The following is an 8,691-nucleotide window of genomic DNA, read 5'->3' as shown; positions in this document are numbered from 1 at the left end:
CCCCCGTGTCCCCCTTCCTTCCGCCCGTTCCACCGTGGCTATTCATCTCGGTCTGATAAGCGGAAATAAGCTATACTTACACCCGAGGCGATTCAATAGCTATGCGTCGTCGTCTGTTGACGATATTGCCATTTGCAGCAGAGTGACCAGCAACGAGGCGTAAAATGTGGCTTGCAGGCGCGTAGCTCTCTGTTTGTGGAGCTTGCGTATTCCCTCTTTCTCTCTCTCGCACACACATCCTCTAATTTTATCTTGTCATCATCAAGCAAACCTTTTTCGATGAGCGTGGACGAAATCCACATGGTCCAGACAGATCTGACGTTTTATCCACATCCACGATTGAATGAACGAATTGACCAGTGTAATGATTTATGACTTGTGAGGCTTTTTGGGCGAGTAGGGGGAGGGGGGGAGGGATTGGAGATTGGTTTCTAGGTAAGGTAGTTCAGCTCCGACACTTTAAGTTAGTGGATCCTTCGTTCATCCTCCTCCACGCCTCTTCCCCCCATCCAGCCCTCACCCCAGTAATGACAGCGGGTTATATCAAGGGATGATGGGCCGACGATGAAACAAAGACCGACTATCACCGCCGCGCGCCTTGCTATGTATTCCTGAAGTAGGAGTCTAGTAGCGAACCGCCCACTTTCCCTCGCTGACTTAAGGTTTGGCCATTCATGGGTGTGGGGGCCGGGGGGGAAGAGAGAAGATGGAGCCAAGGGGAAAACCCCTCTCTATCGAAGCCTATCTGGTCACCTCGAGAGCTAGCATGTACAGCCAACCTAAACCGATAAAGGAATCCACTTCGACAATTCAGATTACTCCCTGAGCCGAGGATGGGTCAGTTCTGTCAGTATTCACAGAATCCACCGCACTACATCCACAATCACAATCACAGATTCAAATCTGCAACGCACTGAACCCGATCGTCATCCGCTGGATAGATAAAGTTTTTCCATCTACTTCGTTGGGTTCAGCAAATAAGTGCCTGCAGTCGTCAACCACACCCATTTCCCTTATTGATTCTGCCTACTGCGTGCCGACTGGTAAATCGTCGTAGTAGTGCTATCTCTTCTCTCACGGGGAGAGGGTTGCATGATCGGACAAACTGTCAAATGTCGCCGACGGAGAGTTTTGTTCTTGTCTTCCCGCCCCCCCTGGTCCACTAGTACTACTAGTAGGTGATTGTCGGCTGTGTTGAAGTATATATCGACTATCCAATTGCAAGGGGTTTCTGGGTTCTACATTCGACAGCGGGTTTAGTAGGGTATGCTGGTTTTTGCCAACATAGCTCTCACTCCGTAGTAACTTACAGGTACACATACTTCGACATCCCTGGGGTTACTAATAATAAGATCACAGAGCAAAGCTAGGATGCCGACTAAACGACGGAGTGGTGACTGACTCAACGGGCAAACTTGCGGTCGTGAGCGGGAATAGATTAAGTATCCCTCGTATTCATCCCCGGCGGGCATGGCATGAGGCATTCGGTTGGATATTATCGAACGAGATGAGCTCCCGACCTCGCTAGGTAGGTTACTACCTGGTTAGATGAGAACCTATATCACCAAGTCCTATAAGGCCGATTAACCTCACAGCGACCTGGATCCGCCATCACAGTGACATGGAAACGAGGAAGACAGCAAGCGAGGGCATCCGTGAAGGGTTGGTTGTGTCTACCTACCATCTCCAAGGTAGCTAACTAACGGATAACTCCGGCGGAGGACATGGAAGGGCTCCAGGAGTAAGACATCCCATCGCATCCTTCGCCAGCGGCGTCGAGTCATTACTAGTTACTGTCAAGGTAAGTTGGCACTCTACTTGTGGTGGCGCCTTTAATGTCATCGGCTCTGCCGGGAGAGGATACTAGTCGAGTCACGCCAGAGCTTGGCTTCGTCTGTCGTCCATCGATTGGACCAATTGACGCGCCACGAACGAGACCTCAGAAGGCTGGCCTACCTAGTAGTACCCTAGTGATATCGCCCACAACTATCACCCTTACAGCTATAGTTCCATGTGTTATGGCCCCGGATTTTCCCTCTGAACTTGAGTAAACTCCGGAACTTGGATTTATAATCACTTCCATCGTTCTTGGCTGGGGGGGGGGGTATATCAGACAATCCACGCGAGACTTGGTAGTGAGCGTGAGCTTAACACAAGTGGACTAAGACCAAAACCTCCGTGATCGTTCTCCTAAGAAAAGAAAGACATAATCAAGAGGGCCTCGGTCGACGCAGGTGGTGTCCTCATCTGGTACTTCACTCGGTAGACGCAGTTGAAATTTATCTAGAATGGGAGGTACAGTATAGAGTACATAGCAACTTTTCTCTGGACAGCGAGATCTACAAGTTACTGTGTCCAATACTTACGTAGCGGGTACAAAATGGATAGGATATATTTTAGCCTCTACCCTAACCTCAATGTCAGCTTAGCTTTCTAAGTCCGAACGATGTGCCGCGGTAACAGTACTACTACTCTCCGTAAAAAAAAGTGATCCGCATATCGCAAGCCCATATACTCCGTACAGAAGAACAAGAGATACGAGTAACGAGTACTCAAGAACGACTCCGCCTCTTCTTCCCCGTCCCTCCCCCCCCGGCCCATCTCCTTCCTGACATAGGGTTATCCAGTCCCGAGTGCCACAGTTACAGTGCATGCAGTGTGGCAGCTCTGTCTCTCCCCTCCCCTCCTCTCCTCCTTCTCCGCCAAACCTTACTGAGAGCATCCCGTCAATAAGAAGCGCGGAACTCCATGCACGCCCGCTGCAGGCCACGGTGACGCCGGGTCTGCCGATCTTCTGGTGGGAGGTGAAAGCTCACACGGGACGAACGTAAAAATTGTCTCAAACATAAGTTAGTTACCCGGTACAGTACGTTTTACTAATAGCTGCAGCAGATAGACCGTTCGAAGCTAACTTGGTGAGGCTGACTACCTCTGGTTTTAAGTCGTTTGGTCTGCTGGGATATTATTCCTACGAGATGGTTAGGGAAAGAGGGTGGGGGGTGGGGGGTGGGGGCAGTAGGTAAGGTAGGTAGACACCATTCTTGGCGTTTTTTTTTTTTTTTTGCCTAAGCTTATTTCACCTATATCCATCTTTCCCGAGATAAGGAGGGGAGCAACGATAGCAGCGGAACAAACATGGTGATTCTATGCTCTGCAATGGTGCAAAGCAGTCAGTATAGATCAGACTAGGTATACGAGGTGAGCTTAGAACAACACAAGAGCGGTACGGGAAGCAAGCAGAATTAGAAAATACGAGTAGATTATGGGAACCTGAAGGGAATTTTTCCTCCCCTTTGGGATATGACAGGTTGATGGATCGAATTCTGCGTTATTCCTGTCGTCTGTCAGAAAGGGCGGCGGTTTCATACGCATCTCACCCGGATGGCACGACAAAGAGGGGGAAGGCGTAGCGTAGCTGGCTACTGTCTATCTGGACGGCAGGGATTGCAGAACAGCTGTAGCATGGTTCGGTCGATGGGCGAGAAAGAGACGGATTGTCGACAACAGGGGCGTAGGTTTTGACTACAGCTACTCCGGACAGACTCACCAGTCAATAGCTACTAGGAACTGTACACATAACTCCTGACGTGTTATGTCCAAGAGGGGAAAGAAACAATGACGTCGTTCAGCTGACAGCTCAAGGTATACTTAGCAGTGAACTAGGTAGTCACTTATCAATTAGTGGTTAATCTAGTAGCTAGTCACTGCTGGCAGGTCGTAAGCGCTTCCGGCACCAAAACCCAGGTACCAGGTCGCTGGTTCCCAGTCTACCCTGTGTTGTGCTCTTCACCCGTCGCAGGCGTAGTCATCATGTGTGTGTGTGTGTGTGTGTGTGTGTGTGCGTGTGTGTGTTTTCTTACCTACCACTATCTGCGTGCTGCTACCGCCCTCTTGTCTCTTTCGGGAGCTGTCCGTCCCCTTCGGAAATTGCAGGTTAATCCCGCGAGGCGAAGATAGGTAAGGTACTGTTACCTTCCCATCCCTGCCGTCCCTCCAGATGCATGAGTTAGCCGAAGTCAACATGGAGAGAAGGGGGGGGAGGGGAGGGGAGGAGAAGGAGGAGTGAGTTGGTGTCGAATTGCCCAGTAAGATTCGTGATTGTTACTAGTCCCGATCAGGGAATTGGGAGGTTCAAAATGAAGAGAGGGTTGCGATGCAGGACCGAATAACGGCGGTGGGCGGGAGAGCGGGTAAATGACACTAACCCCACTCCAGTAATTTTCATGGTTGTGCAAACTAGTTCGGACTAGTTAGTAGGCGAGTCGTCGCTGAGATATGATCCTGGATCCCAGCCTCGTCGTCGTATGGCCGAGAAGTTATTGGAAGCGGGTGAGACCGTGACTGAGAGGAAAATTGGATTACAAAAATAGACTACCTAGGTAGCGACTAGTGGTTACTGGTTAGACTGGCCAGGGGACATCCATCCCACTGCATCCTCCCCCCTCCCTCTTCCGGAGATAACTTCTTATTTGCTTACCAGGGCCTCAACCTCAAACAGCATCGCTTATTGGCTGGCTCTTCAGCCGGGGTTTAGATTGACAGAGAGGGGTGTAGGTGGATTTATGCACAACTTCACTGGTATTACCTCAACCATGGATAACTGATGATAACCGATACTGAGGTTCCTAGCTATATGGTACTATGCACATACTATTTAAGAATTGGTCTACCTAAGCTTGGTAGACTGACTGGCTGAGATACCTTTTTTTCATGCGCTCTCCAGTTCAAATGGGAGTCCATCTGCCTTGAAACTTCCTCAATTGTCATCAGCACATGTCAGTATTCATTGGTTAGATGGGCTTTCAATGCGTGACGGGTCAATCAATACCCCGCATTTCCCGGAAAGCTTCCTTTTTTTTTTTACTCTGGTGCGCGATGGGCGAAAGACAATTGAGACTATTGCTGTTGGAGAAGAAAAAAATAGCGAGAAAAACCACCACCCATGTGACAAGAAAAGTAAAACGGGGAGATGAGGAGATGGCCGGGGTGGCCAGTCGTGGATGAAAACAGCGAAGGTGCAATCGATTTGGGAGAAAGCTGAGGAGAGTGGCTTCTGGCCTGAGGCTAGGCGAAAAGATGCTGACCGGTTTCTCTGCTTTGCATTGCTGCCCATCAGGCCCAATTCAAGCCAAGGCGTCGAAATGGTATGCGTCTCATGATGTTGTTAGCTCTCTGGATTCCAGGCTACAGTATCCGTATCTTCCGCATAGTCTACTCTTTTCCCAGAGGGAGACGAGCCATACAAACTCCACCCATCATGGTGTCCCCACTACGCATACTTTCTACCTACTGCCTGAATAGTAGCTATTCCACACATGTCATTTATGGTCTATTGGACAGGTGCGTATGACTCGCAGCAGTCTCCAACAAAGGTGGCTCTAGCCGCTCCTCGGAACCAAATTCCAACCCATAGTATAGCGAGGTTATCTCGCTCGCCTGCCTCGGGTCGAATATCGATGCCTTAATCGTCGGATACTAATGCAGCTCCCAAGACAGATCTGGGTCTCCTGCCCTCGAATGGAGGCATGTATGCATGTACGAGTAACTACCTATGTAGTGGAAGAAAGATGCATGACTTATCTCCGCTTTTGTCCCCATCCATCGGTGGCTTACTGACCCGAGGGACAAGACTGCAAGACCTCAAGACCTGAGGACTCAAGACTATTGATTCGCATTTGGTGTCAACTTGCATAGGATCCGAAGCCGCGTTAGACTGAGCAGCCGCGGTCGCCTTTCGGATGATGCTAGACATGCAGTACATGCGTGTGGCGCGCATCGGACGAGTGATAGCCCCTAATGGCTAGTACCCAGGAAATAAATCTCCGATTTGCATGTTGGATAAAACGCCCTGTCGATGCGAGCTACTCGAGTACAGTACACTGTGCCGGTGTGGCCACGCACCGTTGTGCTTCAATCTTGGACCAAACGGCTTCTCTCGGCCCGGCGGGCTCAGGGAAGAAGGGAAATTAGAAGAGCAAACTGGAACGTCCACGGTATTTGCGATCTCGAATGGCGACCGCAATCGAGCGAATGAGAAACAACTGTGATCTCGATTAATCTACCAATGCATAAATCATGGGATAATTGGCAAATGCCTAGGAGTAGCTGGCTAGCTAGCTAGTAGCCTTATGGCGGCCAAGAGCGCGTTTTGGAGGTGTGATTGGCTTCTGATTGACCATCCAGAACCTTTTTTTTTGTTCTCTTTTGGCCGTTCCCACCAGCAGCGCCACGGCGAGTCACCAAGGGACTAAGGGGCATGACTTAGGAGGTTCACCGGTGATTTAGCATCGTCGTGGAACCTTTGGGGGGGGTCATCATGCTGGTCGTGATCGGGAATCAATCTGAAGTGTCGGTGAGTCTCCGTCAATCACACGGAGCCGTTTTCGCTCGGTAGGAATTGTCTGCGATATTCAAATCTCATCCGTGCTTCCTCAAAGACCGCTCCCGTTCGGCGTTAGCGACTCTTAGCAGACCCCGGATAAGGCGTGGGGTGGGAGGGGGGCAAGAAAGCAACAGAAGGATGGGAGGATCTTTTGTCTTTTTTTCTTTTTTCTTTTCTTTTCTTTTCTTTTCTTTTTTTTTTGTGAGCAGCCTCCCCCCCACCCCTTGCAGGCGCGGGTCCCTATACAGTCTGGAATAGGTGATTGCGAATATCGCCGTGGATGGATGGGTGGATGAGGATGAAGGAGATCACAGGCAAATCGTCGATTGGAGCGACTACGTCGGCTCGCTTACAATGAATAGATTCAGAAGGCAGCAGTAGCAGTAGCAGTAGTAGATAAGTTAGTACTCAGTAGTAAATATAGTACACTTAACATTACCTACCCAGTTCAAAAGACTCCTTCCTTGTTTGGTATTTGCCGTTATCGCGAGCCCAGCCGGTCAGATTAGCAGATGATGCTGGTAAAGAAATAAAATTGTTGAGTGACTCGAGTCTCTAAGGAGTGTCACGATCTGATTGATCTTTTTGATGAACTCTAAGTCTCCAACGTACGCCGAGTGGCAGTGGCTGTGTTTTACTTCAAACTCCTGTCTGGGTTTCGTTCCCACCCGGCCGGGCCGACCATTGAGAGTCACCCGCACTACTCATACTCATACTCATACTACTCCGTACCGGTATACCACTCGCTAACGTAACTTCCAAGTTATGGCCACCTCCTTCATTTCGCTAATCCCATAGGTACGATACAGTTACATGGCCTCATTTAGATCAAAGAGAAACGATGGAAAGCTGCAGATTCGAGTCTCTTTTAATCTGGTCTATGACGTACATCAACAATCAATTTTCATTTATCAGCATCCCATCAACTAAATCACCTGGTGATCGGTTGCGTAATCCTAGCTGCCGAAACTCAGGTATAAGCTGCCAGCGATCAGGGGGACTGTGCTCCCAATTTTCCAGTTGAGCCTCCTGTCACCTGCTCTCCAGCCAACGGAGAGATTCTTCACTCTTTCTATGCATCCTTTTCACCCAGACGATGAACCTTAAGGGTCCCGCGGTCTGAGAGATCATATGCGACGAGGACTAAGGAGAGGCCAGCCTTCCAGAGTCCGTCCAGGGGCCGACTATAGCCGTGCCTCAACGGCTCGTCCAGGTCCAGGAATCGGCCATCGCGCATCGATTTCGACCCAAAAAAGGAACTGAAGGAAGTAAGTAAGACCAACTGTCTCTCATCTCATCTCATGGTTCAACATTTTAACTTCTCAAAAGGATGATGCTGCCGCCCAACTCCCTGCTTGGAGGGGGGGATTGGGGGGGAACCGCCCGTCGGGATTCGTTAGTTATACTTTATTGCGTTTCTCCGCCTTTGGTGATTCTCGCATGAGGAGAATCCTTCATGCTGACAGATCAACTGTCAAGAGAGAGAGACGATGGAGTCAGTCGGTCATAATAGCCTCATGGTCATGGCGTTGCCATGCCATGCCATCGCGCGCGGCTCCATATCGTCGCATGCAGTTTGAAGTTAGCGGGCGCTTTGGCCATCCTCAAAAGGAAGAATACGACCCAGCCCCCGACTAGATCGGTTTATCTCCTCAATCATAATGATCATCCTTATTAACCCAGCGGCCAAAGGGAGTTGGATTGCCAGTAGATCGAACCTTACCGCCTGGTAAGTTATCGCCGGGGTGCCGTGTTTTTGTTGTTGTTTCTATGGTGTGACTCCTTGTCTTCTCTTGGTGAGAGTATACCCCACGACGCCATGCATCGCTTGGTGATTCTGTCAGCAGAATCTCCACCTGCAATCCTGAACTCTCTCGAGCGGGCGGTGATTTCAGTGCCTAACTGGGCGAAGTCAGGAGTGAGAGTTCTGGCTCGGGATCTCAGGTTCCAGTAAATGCAGGTGGGACGTCCTTGCTTGGACGGACAAGAGTAAGCTCAATCTGATACAGAATGTCACTCTCATCAACCTTACATCATGATACTGAGACAATTTGCCGGCTCCCAAGGTAGTGCCCCTTGGCCGAGGTCAATGGAACTTCCAGTATTGTTGTAGAGACTGCACGTCCATAGAAATTTACACCTGAGGCATTCACGACTGTTGAGCTACTGTCACATATCACATGATCACTGATCATCTGCGATAAGAGGCACTTACCTAAGCAAGGAGCTTAGTTATCGGCCAGGCCGCCCGCGCGGAAATCATGCTGGCCAAACAAACATGATCGGACCTCGTCGCTCCTCTCCGTCCC

This window comes from Aspergillus brunneoviolaceus, assembly GCF_003184695.1.
Source record: "Aspergillus brunneoviolaceus CBS 621.78 unplaced genomic scaffold BO95scaffold_134, whole genome shotgun sequence".
Classification (NCBI taxonomy): Eukaryota; Fungi; Ascomycota; class Eurotiomycetes; order Eurotiales; family Aspergillaceae; genus Aspergillus; species Aspergillus brunneoviolaceus.
This window is presented reverse-complemented; position numbering follows the sequence as displayed.